Source organism: Diceros bicornis, chromosome 6, assembly GCF_020826845.1.
Source record: "Diceros bicornis minor isolate mBicDic1 chromosome 6, mDicBic1.mat.cur, whole genome shotgun sequence".
Taxonomy (NCBI): domain Eukaryota; kingdom Metazoa; phylum Chordata; class Mammalia; order Perissodactyla; family Rhinocerotidae; genus Diceros; species Diceros bicornis.
The window spans coordinates 55,494,260-55,509,657 of NC_080745.1; the positions used below are offsets into that span (position 1 = coordinate 55,494,260).

General features: G+C 44.4%; 1 pseudogene; it reads right to left on the reverse strand.

Annotated features, from left to right (window-relative positions):
• Positions 1-1,140: 1,140 nt before the first annotated feature.
• LOC131407606 (DNA-directed RNA polymerase II subunit GRINL1A-like) lies at positions 1,141-5,497 on the reverse strand (annotated as a pseudogene).
• Positions 5,498-15,398: the final 9,901 nt, after the last annotated feature.

Genomic DNA, 15,398 nt, shown 5'->3' on the forward strand with positions numbered 1-15,398 from the left:
CTAAATTCAAGCCAACACCTACAATTTGCGAGCCGTACAAACTTGAGCAAGATTTTTAACTTCTTTATGCCTCAGTTTCCTCATCTGTAAAAGAGGTTTAGTAGTGTCTAGGGCCATTTCAAAGTTCAAATAAGATAATATGTGTAAAGCACTTAGAATAGTGCCTGGCATATAGCACTCAATAAATATTAATTATTTTTATTATTATTTTTTATGTTTTTCCTTATGGTAATTTCCTTTCTATAAATTTAATTTATTTGCTTATTATTAATGGCTTTTAGTTATTATATACATTCAATATGTTTTCCATTTAGGTGTACATACTTCCAACCCTATTTTCCTCTGCATACATAATTTCACAAAAATGGGGTAATACTATACATATTATTTAGTTATCTGCTTTTATTCCCACTTAGTATTGCAACTCTTTCGATGTTTAATGGTTGCATGTATGATTTTTTCATTTAGAAGTATAATAACTTACCTAACAAATCCCCTTTGTTGGATGTTTAGATTATTTCCATTTTTTAAAACCAATATAAGCTACATATCCACGGTCATTTCATTAGGATACAGTCGTAGAAATAAAATTTGTAGGTCTAACATAGGCAGTCCTTTAAGGATTGATCTTTTTTGCTCTGATTAATATTTTATTCTTCTTTCAACAGTGTTTAGAGGCATCAACATATTAGACAAAGAAATCTTTGATAGCATAAGAGTTAATTTCTCTGGAGACAACCATGTAATACTTTAAGTGACATGAAAGTGTATATATGTGAGACTGAGGATTCTGCAACGTATATATGTGCCTCTTTTGGGGAAATTTAAAGTGATGTACTGGCAAGACAATTCAATTGTAGCCTTTGAAAATATTAATTCTTCTCCAAAAGTTAATTTCCAGTAAATGAACCTATCATCTGTTAGATCAAAGAACTCAACACAAGTAGAGTGCAACCTTCACCTCCATCCATCATCTTAGACTTTTCTGAGAGCCCAGGCTACTCCAGGACAATTTGGTCACTGAGAAAGATCCTCCACCTTTCCTCTTCTACTAGAAGTACTCCTTATTCCCAACCAGAAGAAAGGTAACACTCTTCCTAAGGAAGACAGAAGGAGGAAACACATAGTTGTTAAGCATTTCCTATGAGCTTCTTCCTAGGTACTTCACATCCAATATTTCAATAACCCCGTGCAAAAATGCATAAAATTCTCTAGACTGCTCCCTTCTTTATTCCAAAAAGCAGGGTACTGTGTCTTCCTAATTCATTTTAGGTGATGCTTGGCACAGCTAAGTATTTCACTGAAAGACATGTAATAAATACTATTTGATAGAGATGAGAATAAGAGAAAAAGTAGTTACCTGCTTTCATTTGGTTTAAAGAAAAAAAGAGAGTGCTCTACTACAAGCAGTACTCAGACCAATGCATGACATAGTGCAAAACTTTAATACAATGTGGTTAAACACAATATTCAAATATTAAACTTTTCAAGCATATGAAACTCATCTTCTGACAGATGAACTGGGCACTTTTTTATAGGTTCCTTAGTGTAACTTTATAAAATTCTTGCCCTCAACAGTGTCTGACACTGATCTCGATACTTAAAAAGTCTGATGTAAGATAACCACATCTCAACAGGGAGAGATTTAGGATATTATCCCAATGCCTGTTTTCACAACACATCATCTGAGAACTGATCATGATCTTCATCCCTTACTTCTCAGTATTTCCCCTGAAGTCTCCCCTTCTGGATTACAGCTCTGCATTTTAATATTCAATCTTTCAGCTAATTTTTGTCCCGTGAGCTTGGCTTGCATCTCCTCACAACTGTTTCTGAAGTGCCAAAGATCCTTCCAGGAAAGCAGCTGTGTAGGCATATGGCGAAGTGGTAGAAGTCTAGTTGCTGTGATGTCAAGATGCCTCTTCTCCCTGTGCCCTCCTTCTGAGGAAACAGGAGCTCCTCTTCTTGGATGATGACTAGATGAATTATTTTGTTGGAAAGGTAATACATTTGTTTTAAATTTATGTGGTGGGGGCACTGGGTTTTTGGGTCGAATTCCTAGCGCCTCCATGGATGAGGCTTCTTCTGAGTTCCACTATGAAGGCCTGTCAAGTTACAGTACCCGTGTTTTCTTGTGAGGTGTGTTCACCTTGGTTGCAATTATGGTCCTTTGTACCCTATCAATAAACAGGTTGTCAGAGCTGGAGTATCTTCTGCTTAACTTGAACGTAGATGCTGAGGGAGGTGCCCACTAGCTTCCGATAAGGAGATAAGGAAGATGCCCTGTCTCTGCAGCTGGAAGCCTTGCCTTTGCCCATAGTGTACCTCGCCTCTGAAGCCTCCGCGTCCGTTTTGTGGAGATGGACAGTCCCTGCCTGTGTGAGGTTGCTTTAGACGACCTGCTGTATCTACAGAGGAGCAGCCAGGAACTGGTCATGAAATGTCAGTATCAGTGTCAGAATTCTGGGCCTTACCTGTGTCCACATCCACTCCCGCCGTGGCTTCTCGCCTTAGCTTAGTCTAATCTAACGGGATGAAACCGTCTCCTTTTTCTTCGAAGCCCTTCACGTTCTGCAATGGCAGCTTACAGTTTGGCCGGAGTCTAAGATCTTTTTACCCTTGGTGGACAACTTGCAATGAATTTTTCATTGTGCCAAGTCTCTCCTGGCGCTTCAACGCCTCCCACAGCTCCGCCAAACTCCGCTGCCCCGAGGCGGGGGAGCTGGGGCTTGGAGCTGCGGCCACGAGGACATCGGGGGCGAGGTGGGCGGGCGGCGGACACTCGGCCCCTCCGCAGCACCGCAGCTCGCACCCATCGCGGAGGTTGAGGACACTGATATGTTACGAAACCACCATCTAGAAAGCCAGTCATGATTTGGACTTCCACCAGAAACCATTCAATTATTGCAGAAGGATTGGATCTTATTTTCGGTACCTACTTTGCAATCTATTAAATATTTGGGAAAGGATTTTTTTTTTTTTTTTTTACCAAAAAGTGAGACTAATTCCTAGTTATGAATCTGCAGGTCCAGATTTGTGGTGACAACTGGATGTGATTACAGAGTCACTGAGGTCTTATGGTGTGGGTACATGCACTTAGACTTTGGAGCCAGAAAGATGGGTTTGAATTCTAGTAAGACATTTATTAGTTGTGTGGTCTTAACGCCAATTTCTTCCTCTTTAAAGGATTGCTCAATTATGTCTATGCAAAGGGCACATGGATCTTGGTGACAGTGGACTTTTATCAACTTAATCAGATGGTCACGCCAATTTAGCTGCTGCTTCAGACGTCCTTTTGTTGACGGAGCAAACTGACATTCCCTGGCACATGGTATGCAGCTATGCATCTGGTAAATGCTGTATTATCTATCTGTGTTAGCAAAGACCATCAGAAGCAGTTTGCTTCCAGCTGGCAGGACCAGAAATACACCTTCCCTGTCCTATCTCAGGGATATATAATTCTCCAGTCCTCTGTCACTATTTCCTTTGCAGAGACTGTGATCATTTCTCCATTTCACAAGACATCATGTTGGTCCACTGTGATATTGGTGGTATTATGCTGATTTGGACCTGGTAGGCAGGAAGTTGCAACCATTCTAGACACCTTGGTAAGACACATGGGTATCAGTGGGTGGGAAATAAACCCCTTAAAATTTCAGAAGTCTGCCACCTCAGTGACATGTCTAGGAGGCGAGTGTCTGGGGCATTGTTGACATGTACTTTCCAATGTGAAGCATAAGTTGTGGCATCAGATAAGTTGTGGCATCTGTTCCCTCCTACCATTGAGAAAAAAGCACTGGGCCTAGTGGGCCTCCTTGGAGTTTGGAGACAATACATCCTCATTTGAGTATGCTCCTTTGACCCATTTTCTGAATAACCCTAAAGGCTGCCAGTTTTGAGTGGGCCCAGAGTAAGAGAAAGGTCTGCAATAGGTCTGAGCTGCAGCCAAGCTCCTCTGCTACTTGTGCCATATGACCTAACAGATTTGATGATGCCCAAAGTATCTGTGACAGATAGAGATGCTCTATGGAGCCTTTGTCAGATGAATCACAGAACACACCCTTAGGATCTTGGAGCACAGCTATGCCATGCTCTGCAAATTACTGTTCTCATTTGAGGAACAGTGTCTGGCTTATCCAGGGCTCTAGTAGAAACTGAATGCTTGACCATGAGCCACCAAGTTATATACGACTTGACTACCCATCACGAATTGTGTGTAGTCTAACCCATCAAACTACAAAGTTGGGTGTGCACAGTAGCCCTCCATCATTAAGTAGAAGTGGTATATATGAAATTGAGCCCATGTGGGACCTAAAGGCTCAAGTAAGTCAAACAAGCAAGATTCCCATGACCTGTACTCCTACTATCTTGCCTCTTCTCTTTCAATCCTTACCTGTGTCCTCATGGGGAGTTCTATGTGACTAGTTGACTGAGGAAGAGACGATTTGGGCTAATTTATACGTGGCTCTGCACAACATGGGGGCACCACCCAAAAGTAGACAACTGCAGAGCTCCAGCGCCATTTAGGGGTAGTTCTGAAGGACAGTGGTTTGGGAAGTTCTCTTCCAGTGGAAGAGCTTTGGACAGTTCACCCGGATGTTAACTTTTCCTAGAAGGAGAGATGTCCAGAGTTATGGATCTACATAGATTCATGGCCCCCATAACCTGGAAGCTGAAATTGCTACGTGGCTACTTTGGGCTCCTTATTCTCGTAAAGCAACAGTATCAGAACTTGGGTCAACGACTGCTAGTTTCCTATTTTTTGCCCCTCACATCCACCCTCACCTTCTAACTCAGGTCCAACCAGAGAAAGCCAAATCTGTTCCCCAAACCAATCACATAAGATGTCCCACTCTAGTTAGCCCTCCTCTAGCTTCCCCAGTGCCAACAGCCTCGTCAGCACCCGTGGAGCCTTCCCTTCTCACTAGAAAGCTCTCCCACGCCCTGCCTGCCCGGCGTCTCTGCCAAACGCAAGTGATGGTGGCCGACTCCGCGCTCCACGAGCCCTGAGTCAACAGCCTCTGTCTGTCCGCACTGGGAGTGTGTTTGTTTATCTTACAGAGCCACCTCGCCTCCCTCCCCAGGCGGAAGAGAAGAGGGAGGCAGGCCGGCGAGAGAGCAGGGCTCGGGGAACACGCGCCGGGCTGCGGCTTGGCCCCGGCGGGCGGAGCACGGCCCGCGGCTGGAGCGGCCTCTCCCGTCCGCCGGCGGTGGTTCTCCCGGAGGCGACGCTCCCGCAGGCCGTGGAGGTGCGGGAGCCGCGTTTACGCGGACCCGGGGGGCCGCCCCGGAGTGTGCCCCCCGCCCCCCCCCCCCCGCCCGAGTCCTCCTGGCCGCGCCGCCCGCGCAGCGGCGAGTCCTGCCCCAGCCGCGCTGGCGCTGCCCGCGGGGACGCCGCCGGCCCCGCGTCGTCGCCGGGCTCCGGGGAGCGGGGTCTGCGTCCTCCGCCTGAAGCGCGGGGAGCCGGCTTGGCCGCGGAAGCTGCTTCGTGCTTCATCCCCGCCTCCCTGCCCAGCGCGCGAGGGTGGAGTGTCCGCCCTCTGGCCTTGCCTTCAGGTTCATTCAGGTTCCTTCCGGCAAACCTCGGAAAAAGATTTCGTCTGTAGATCTGATCTTGAACTTCCCGGAGAAGCTACCAGCGGCCCCTGCCGGCTGTGGCCGTGGCCATGGGGAGGGGCTGGGGTCTCGCGTTAGCGCAAAATCTCTGGCTCTGGGCCGGGTCGGGGCTGCCCGGCGTGGGCGCGGTTCCCTCTGGCCGCCGGGCTCCCCCGCGGCTGCCGACGCTGTGGGCAGGGGGCCCCGCTGGCCTCGCTCCTCACAGGGACCCGCAGGGGCGCAGCCCAGAGGCCCACCTGCTTCCTGCTGCGGGCGGGCCGGGGAGACTGGGGTAGAAGCAGAAGCCGGGGGCCCCGGACCCGGCACGGTTAGGACGTCTGTGCCGCTCTGCCTGGAGGCCTGGCCGGCGCTGGATCCCTCCCAAAGTGGGGCATTCCTGCTCTGATTTGTGCTGGGGGAGAGCTCGCTGTGGGCAGGGGGGACAGGGGTGGTCTTCCGCCCCTGCGGTCCGGGTAGGGGGCTGGCAGGCGTGTTGGCTGTGCTGTGGCCCTCCGCCCTGTCCCCTGACCCTCCCCAGGCCCTGCGTCGCTCCTCTGAGTACTCTTAGAGTAGCATTAGAGGTGTGAATGGCAGGCTGCTGAGGCTGTGCTGCTTGCAGCTGGCAGAGCCCCTGAGCTCCTCCTCCTGGTCTTGTCAGATCAGCTGCAGGCTGAGGCTTCAGGGTGGTGGGTGCCCTCTGCTCAGAGCTCCCACAACCCGGGAGCAGACATGTGGCCGTTACCTCCTATTCCTGGCCTATCAGTGAGTCCTGGATCTCTCTTTCCATGTGTAACCCACGGACACTATGAATTCAGTCTGCGGGCGGTCCTTGTAGTCAGGGGAGTGGCTCCACGTTGGGCTTTAGTTCCTCATATTCATGACCCACAATAATACATGGATCCTTCTCAGTTTGCACTGAAGTGCTTCTCTTGCTGGGATTGAGTGAGAAATTTCTCAAGCAGATTTTCACATTCCGTTGACATGTAGAAAGGAATGTGATATATTCTGCTCAGTACACACTCCCGTAGCTCTTGATGGCAGGAAGTGTCCATCGAGCAGTGTATAGAGGACGACTTCGAGACTCCATATATCCACTGGGTCATACTTTGACCCTGGAAGGGTTCCCGGGCCCCGTTGAGAGGGACTGCCGCCGAAGGTATCCAGCTTGTTGTGAAGGGTGAATTTGTTGCTGAAGTGTGCAAGCTTGATGTTCATGGCAGCGTCCACAAGCAGGTTTTCTGCCTTTAAATCTCTACGGACAATACACTCTGGTGACAGTTTGCACAGCAGACACTATCTGCTGGCATTTGCCTTCAGCCTCTTGTCTTTCCCACTGCCATGAGCCACTAGGGACTCAGACAGCTCTCCTCCACTAGTGTCTTTCCTAACAAGGCAGAGAGTTTCCTCAGCCTCCGTCACTTCAAATATTGAACGATATTTGGGTATTCTAAGGCTTCATGATTCCTGTTGTGGGACAGTCTCTGGAGGCTGGAAATGTTGAGTCTCATTAATGACCTTCATGGCTCTCGCTTTCCCAGTCAGGATGTGCTGGGCCGCGTTCACCGCAGCCGAGTTGCCCTCGCCGATGGTCTGGAGGAGATGTTGTCAGTATGAGCCTCTCCTCAGCAGAGATGGCTGAGAGGCCCGCGGCATGTTGGATGTCCTGCCGCGCTTGGAGTCAAGGTGCCCTAAGGTCGGCTTACTTTCAGGAAAAGCTGATGAGACCCTTGTTCCAAATCACCTCGAAAGAAAATCAGTTCAAAATTCACCTGATGAACTGGTCTTTATCGTGGAATCAAAACACAATGCCAGACAAAAAAGAAAAATAAACTGAACAAATAGTAACAAACTAAAAAAGAAATGAGTAAAAAGAGTAAAGGAAAAAGGAAAATGAAGAAAAAAGAAAAAGAGAATAAAGAGAAACATGAGAAAAATAAAGAATTAAAAAAAAGAAGAAATGAGAAAAAGAAACAGTAAAGAAAAAGAAGAAATGAGAAAGAGAAACAGTAACGAGAATAACAAACAAAATAGACAAAAATGCACGGAGGAAACAAGCTAACTGTGGTCAAAGTCCCTCAGGGCTTTGCAGCTCCCTGAGCTGGAATGACCAATAACCTAGGCCCAGCCAGGCACTCTGTAGCTCCTTGGAGTTCCCAAGCAACAGTTTTGTATGAGATCATAGGAAGAAATGGACCTATCAACAAGGCTGGGATGATCCACAGTGATTTTCTCACTTTTTGGTCTCAAAACCCCTTACTCTTTAAAAAACAAAAATTAAGGACCCCAAAGACCTTTTTTTTATGTGGGTTATAGCAATTGGTATTTACCTTATTAGAAAGTAAAGCCTGTAGGATGCTTCAGTGGCCTTTTCTAGTTTGAAAAGCTGCAATAATTTTTGGCTTTTAAAGAGCTCATAATGTCTACACTTAAAATATTCCATACCCTTTTCTTTAAAGCCTGAAGGATTGGTCTCAAAATGATGCCACAGCTTAATTGGCATTGTGATACTGTGCAAAAATGTTCTGTTGCATAAGACACAATAAAGTACATTATTAAGATCTATAAAGCTAGGGGAAGCTAGCAGTCACCATGTTTTCAATTCTTATTTACAGTTTCACCCAGTTTCCTTGGAGTACATTCCTCTCTTCCCACACTCCCACCTCAGGGCTCTGTACTAGCTCCTCCTTCTGCCTGGAACTAACTTTCTCAGAGATTCCCATAGCTCCCTCCTCCACCTCATTCAAGTCTTTGATCCAGTGTCACCTTCTTAGTGACACCTTCCCTGATCTACCTGTTTGGTCTTAGAAAACCCCTTGCATGTCTTATCTGCCAGCCCTATCCAAATCTTTGTATTATGGAAATTTTCAAACTTAACAAAATGAGAAAAGTATAAAGGCCCTTCCTCACATATCTATTATCCAACATCAATAATTAGCAACACTTTTGTAATCTTAGTTTATCCATAAATACTTCAGTCTGCATCTTTAAATACTTTTATTTCAGAAACACAGCCACCATGGCATTATCAAATCTAACAAATTAGCAGTATCATATACCGGTATATATTCAAATTTCTCAGTTGTCTCAAAGATGTTTTGTTAGTTGATGTGTTTGACAAGGTACACACATTGCTTTATAATTTTCCATAGCCATATCACAGTTCAAAATACTATATATTTACACATTTACTTACTGTCTGGCTCTCTCATTAGAACATCAACTTTGTGTGTTTTGTTCTTTGTTGTGTCTTCAGCATCTAGAATGGTTCTTAGCATGCAGTAGGCATTCAATAAATGTTTGTGGAATGAATGAATGAATGAAGTTGGCAACAAGGATGTAACAGTCAAGGGGTATGTATGCTCTGTAAACCTTGTCAAATGTGTCAATTTGTAGCTCTAAAACGTTGGGGAACTTGTCTGAGCCTCAATTTTCCTTTCTGTAAAATGGGACTAACAACACCAACTATGTAGGGTTTGCAAGGTTGCAGTGTTGTTGTGAGAATCAGACAAAATATGTGTACAGGGCCTGGTGGGTAGCTACACTCTACTGTAGCTACTATATTTATTTTTCATTAAGATCTTTAGATCTTGAGATGAGGTCATCCTGGATTTAGGATAAGCCCTAAATCCTATGACAGTGTCCTTATGACAGGAAAGAAGAAGACACAGGGACACACAGGGAAGAAGACCATGTAAACATAGAGGCGGAGATTGGAGTAACGCCGCCACGAGCCAAGTAACACCAGGAGCCAGCAGAAGCTAGAAGAGGCAGGAATGGATTCTCTCCTCAAGCCTTCAGAGAGAGCGTGTCCCTGCCAACGCCTTGATTTCAGACTTCTAGCCTCCAGAACAGGAGAGAATAGATTTCTATTGTTTTGAGCTATCAAGTCTGGGAATGTTTGTTATAGCAGCCACAGGAATCTAATACACATTCCTCCACACTGATAGTGCAAAGCACCACACCAGTGCTCAGCCAGTTGGATGGTTTGAATGACTGATGTACATTCTAGAGCAGCTTCACCGTATTTTCAATTGACTCGAGTCCAGCAAAAATTGGTTCTCTATCTTCATTCATCTTCCTCTCTCTAGCTATTCTCAATATATCTCCCCCACACCCACCCCACTCTCCTACTTTTATGGTAGAATCAGAGGCACCAAGAGATCTAATGATTTCTGCCTGACTCATTCAGAGGGTTGTGTCAATGGGCCAAACATCAACTGGAGTGACTATACTTATCTGATTTAATGCTGTACAAATATATTTTCCATCGTCCTGTGAAAGGTCAGGAGGGTGGGACTGGTGGCTGACCAGTAGAATGTCAAAAGTAACTGGAGATAGAAATATTTCAAACAGACAAATCAGTGTATACGCATGTGCACACGCGTGTGTATATGTGTGGATTTATGTATGTGAATAGTGTGTGTGTGTCTAGGCAAGAGAAGCAGGATCTCAGCTTCAAAACTTAAGCTGTGCTAAGCTGAATCTGACTCCACCATGCCGTTGGTGCATTCAGGGACAATTGCCACTGGCGTGCCACTGTGTGTGGGGGGGGGCCCTTCTGGGGGCCCTTTGTGGAAATGACTAGGAGTCTCTGGGGAAAGAATTTAAGGAAAGAGAGAATGGGAGAACACAAATTTGGTCCGAGGAACGTGGCTCAGTGTGAAAAGGGAGGGGAAGCTTTGGGAGTATTTGCCTTCTAGATCTGCTTCCCTTCCTCCCTGTCCTAGGCACTTGTGCCAGAGCCTTGAGGAGCGGAGACTGAAATAAAAGTACGTTAAAGCTCCTCTGTTACTGCAGTTTCTGTGTGTGGTAGCTCGGCTATGTGCAGAGAGTCAACACAAACCTCCATCCCAGCTCACCGGGGAGCAGGCGGCCTGGCCAAGGGCCAGAGCAACCGACACCAGGCTTGGCTTGGCTTTGGAGGGAGCAGTGACAGGAGCGTGGCCACAGCACGTGGAGCAGGGAGGAGAAACCCCGAGGACACTCCGTGGAGCTCCCAGACATAATTGGGAGTGGGGGGTGGGCTGGGGCGGGGCTGGATTCTGCTGTTGCGGGTGGAAATGGAGCCGGAGAAACATGGTTTTGTTTCTTTCTTCTGTTTTTCTTATGGAGACAAGAAAGGAAGCAGCTTAGGAAGTGGCTCCATCGCGGCTCTCCCACTCCTGGCCCTTCCTGGCCGCCAGGGCCCCCTCCTGGCAGGGTCTTGTACACCCAGAATGGGACGGCCTTCTCCCCTTTCCTGTCAGCAGGGGCAAGCTGAGAAGGATGAGGCTGAGAAAAGTCACTCCTTGGCTTTCGAAGGGGGAGACTGGGTGACCTCTGCAAGCTTTATTGAGCTATAATTGACATATAACATTGTGTAAGTTTAAAATGTACAATGTGATGAATTGTGACGTATATATTGCAAAATGTTTACCACAGTAAGGTTAGTTAGTACATTCTTCACCTCACATAATTATCATTTTATTGTTTTTAGGGTGGGAACATTAAAGCTCTACTCTCACACAAACTTTCAAGTACACAACACAGTTTTGTTAACTATAGTCACCATGCTATCCATGAAATCCCCAGAAATTATTCATCTTATTACTGGAAGTTTATACCCTTTGACCAATGTCTCCCCATTTCCCCCACCCCTCAGACCCTGGCAATCACCATTCTCTTCTCTGTTTCTGTGAATTCAATGTTTTTAGATTCCACATAAGTGAGATCAAACAGCATTTGTCTTTCTCTGACTGACTTAGCATAATGCCGTCAAGGTCCATCCATGTTGTTGCAAATGGCAAGATTTCCTTCTTTTTATGGCTAAATAATATTCCATTGCATATATATACCACATCTTCTTTAACTACTCATCTGTCAATGGACACTTAAGTTGTTTCCATATCTTGGCTATTGTGAATAATGCTGCAATGAGCATGGGGGTGCAGGAATCTCTTTGAGATAGTGATTTCATCTCTTTTGGATATATACCCAGAAGTGGGATTCCTGGATCATAAGGTATTTCTTATTTTTAATTGTTTGAGGAACCTCCATACTATTTTCCATAGTGGTTGTACCAATTTACATTCCCACCAACAGTGCACCAGTGTTCCCCTTTTCTCTACATTCTGGCCAGCATTTGTTATCTCTTATCTTTTATATAATAGCCATTCTAACAATGTGAGGTGATATCTCATCGTAGTTTTGATTTGCATTTCCTTGATAATTAGTGATGTTGAGCACCTTTTCATGTACCCATTGGCCATTGGTATGTCTTCTTTGGAAAAGTGTCTATTCAAGTCCTCTGCCCATTTTTTACTTGGATTGTTTGGGTGGGGTTTTTTTTCCTTTTTTTTTTTTTTTGTTTTTTTTTTTTGTTTTTTTTTTGCTGTTTCATTGTATGAGTTCCTTATATTTTTTGGATATTAATCCCTTATCAGATATATGGTTTGCAAATATTCTCTCCCTTTCCACAGGTTGCCTTTTCATTTTATTGATGTTTCCTTTGCTGTGAGAAGCTTTTTAGTTTGATGTAGTCCTGCTTGTTTGTTTTCGCTTTTATTGCTTGTGCTTCTGGTGTCATATCAAAAAATTATTGCCAAGACTGATGTCAAGGAGCTTTTTCTGCAAAGGCAATTTTAACAGACGCTGGAGGACTGGAAGGTACTATCATGTTTCTCCACTAGGGCGCATGCTTGTCCCACTCACTGGCCTGCTCTTCCTGAGCTGGGTTTTGGTGGCCCCAACACCTTCCTTCCCCACATAGGTCGCCACATCCTCTTCAGAAGTGAGTGCTTTAAATATAACATCATTTTTCTTTTGTTTTTCTTATTTGAAAAGGAATACCTAGAAAATTGAGAAGATACAGAAAACCACAAGAAAAAATAAAACAGAAATTACCCACAGTCTCAGAACACTGGGATTCCACTAGCATTTTAGTGTGGAATGAGTTGAATTTTATTTTTTTAATTAAAGTAACAATTGGCATCAGAATTCCTCTTTTTTGGAGGGAAGGTTCTGTGTTTTTATTGGTTTTCTTTTTTCTATTTTTGAGAAATATAAAATATATTTTCTGGATTTAGCATGAGAAAACGTCTTGTACCTAGGTACAGGAAGGAGAGAGATGGGGTGTGGGGCCTGGGTGTTCTCTAACAAAAGGGATTCAGAGGTGGGGAAGCTGGATGACCCTGGGAGGTATTTGCTGCATTGTGTGAGTGGATATTTTTGGGTTGCTGGGAAGAGGTGTTAATTTCACATCTAGTTCAAAACAAGCAGCATAAACATGGTGTCCGGAAGTGGGAGCTCAGGAGGCCATGAGCACTGAAGCCCACAGGAAGCTGCAGAAATCTGGGTAGGCTTTTGGACCTCCACAGCCTGTGGTGGAATAACAGGGGTGGGTCAGCTATACCTAGAAATTTGAGTAAAGGGAAACATCTAGCTGGGTTATAAGTGTCCTGCTAGAAATTTATCGCTGGGATCATACTGTTATGTTTTATACATATATGTGTGTGTATATATATACACACACATATATATATACACACTTTTTATCCTGTTTAAATTTTTTTTACTTTATATTCTTGAACATTTCTCTTGTCCATTAAAAACATATACGTGTGTATATATCACCACATATACATGTTTGTAAATATATGTTTATATTTATTTATATGAAACATAAAATGCTTTAAAACTATGCAATATTTCATCATTTAGATGAGATTCTGATCTTAAATTTGTATGTTGAGGATGTTTCTATGGTAATGATGTTAAAGAAGACCTCCCAACCAGATTTCGAGTTCAGGGGGCTGAACATTCACTTCCAAACTATCTTCCACAGCTCTGGCCTTTCCTCCTGCAAAAGACCATCCGGGAGTGCCTGGGCACAGTGGCGACCATTCTCACATTGCATTGGGCTGTTTTAGTTGTGTTTCCATTTCCTCCACTACACTGGGAGCTCCCTGATCTCAGGACTCCTCATGTTTCATCTTCACAGCACAGCATGTGCTTTCAATAAACAGGGGCTTTTTGAGTCAATGGGCAGACAGGACACACAAAATGTAATTCAGTGTTGGGGCTCTCCCACCCCACCCCCATCAGGCTTCTCCTATTTCAGTGAAGCAGCATTCTAAGCTGACAGTTAAATCTGCTCCCCACACTGCTTAGATGAGCCCTGAGGAGGTGATCATTCACGATTCCTGCATCCAGGTGACTGGACATACATAGATTCTTTTCATATATGACACCTAATGGGTTTTTCCAAGAGTATTTCATACTGCCCATTGTTCTCTTTCCTGAAGCTGAAAGTGAGTGTGGGGAGGGCTGGAGGGGATAGGGGAAAGAGGGGACAAGTGAGGTTTTCCGCTGGCACACCTTGATATACTATTATTATTTTGACTTTAGGTAGGTAAATACTTTAAAGATCGCATTCCAATTCTGAAAGAACTTAATACCATTAGAGGAAAAATGTGAGAAACAAACTTGCTATTTTGAATTCGAACGGTTGAAAAAATATCCAGGCACACAATTTCACCCAGTCCACGATTTTGTTGACTATTGTTTGTAACATTTCTAATACTGAAGAATTGAGCTGTTCACTAAAAAATAGGCTTCTTTTTATTGGCCGCTGAGAAGAGAACTACTTTCCAGAACTAATACATCCTTTTTTGGGGAAATAAGTACTTCTTTTGCTTTTTTTTTTTTTTTTCTGTTTAGAAAAGGTGAGTCCTGGTGCCTGTGTCAGAGCAGGTCTGTTTCAGTGGCAGCTAGGATAAATGGAGTGGCCACTAGGCAACATGATTCCCTTTTCTCTTCCTAGACCGCTTGCCAAAGATAATGCAATGTATATACTAAGCTCAGAGAAAAACGAAACTACGGGTGTTTTTCAGACATTTCATTCAACTCAAGTTGGCCTTTTCCAAATTGCTTTTTTCTCTCTTTCACTTTCTTCTTACTATAACAGAATTTCAATGAGTTAAGACACTCAAGACTAAATCAACTGCATAGCTATTATACTCTCAGCAAAATAAAAATGGAAACTAACTTTAAAAATAGAGAAACAAATAATGCACGTTTTTCAGATGCATCGAATCTTAGAATCTTGAAGGGCCCGTGGAGGTCACTTATCCAAACACCTGGGGAATACACACCACTACTCCTTCCAATGACCATGGAAGACATCATTAACTGATCACTGTGCAGACATGTCCTCAGAATCCTTCCCAGCAAACCATTGCAGTCCTTCACTATCAATTCATGGGAGTTGACACTCAAGATAAAACATCTTCACTCATCCTGGCTTAACCACACTACCTACTCTATGAAGGCAGTTTCTCTTATAATACCTTTGGTGGATGATTCAAGTCTTTCCCCATTTGCTTCCAACTTATCTCTCTGGCTCTAAACAGTTCTATGCGTCATGAAGTTGAGCCAAATGGAATGCTCTCTGTTTCCCAAATAAAGCCTTCATTGTTCTTGAAATACTATGTAAATTTTTGGAAGTCTCCAGCATTGCTACCACCCCATACCATTCCAGCATCCTTCAATGAGCATTCAAGAGCTGCCTCTGCAGCAAAGACTTCTAACCATTCATGCCTTGCAGAATTTTATATGATCACTTCTTCCTTTAAATCCTCACAGCACTCTGTACCTTATAGTCAACCCTAGCGAGTGTTTTGCCACCAAGACTTCTTATATGGTTAGTGGTTTTGTTTCCTGTTTAAGAAACCATGTCTACCCCAATTTACCCATGCTTCTTTAAAGTATCAATAAAGACTCTAAGGAAACAGAGCTGATGACTAATAACATTTTTGACACCCAGG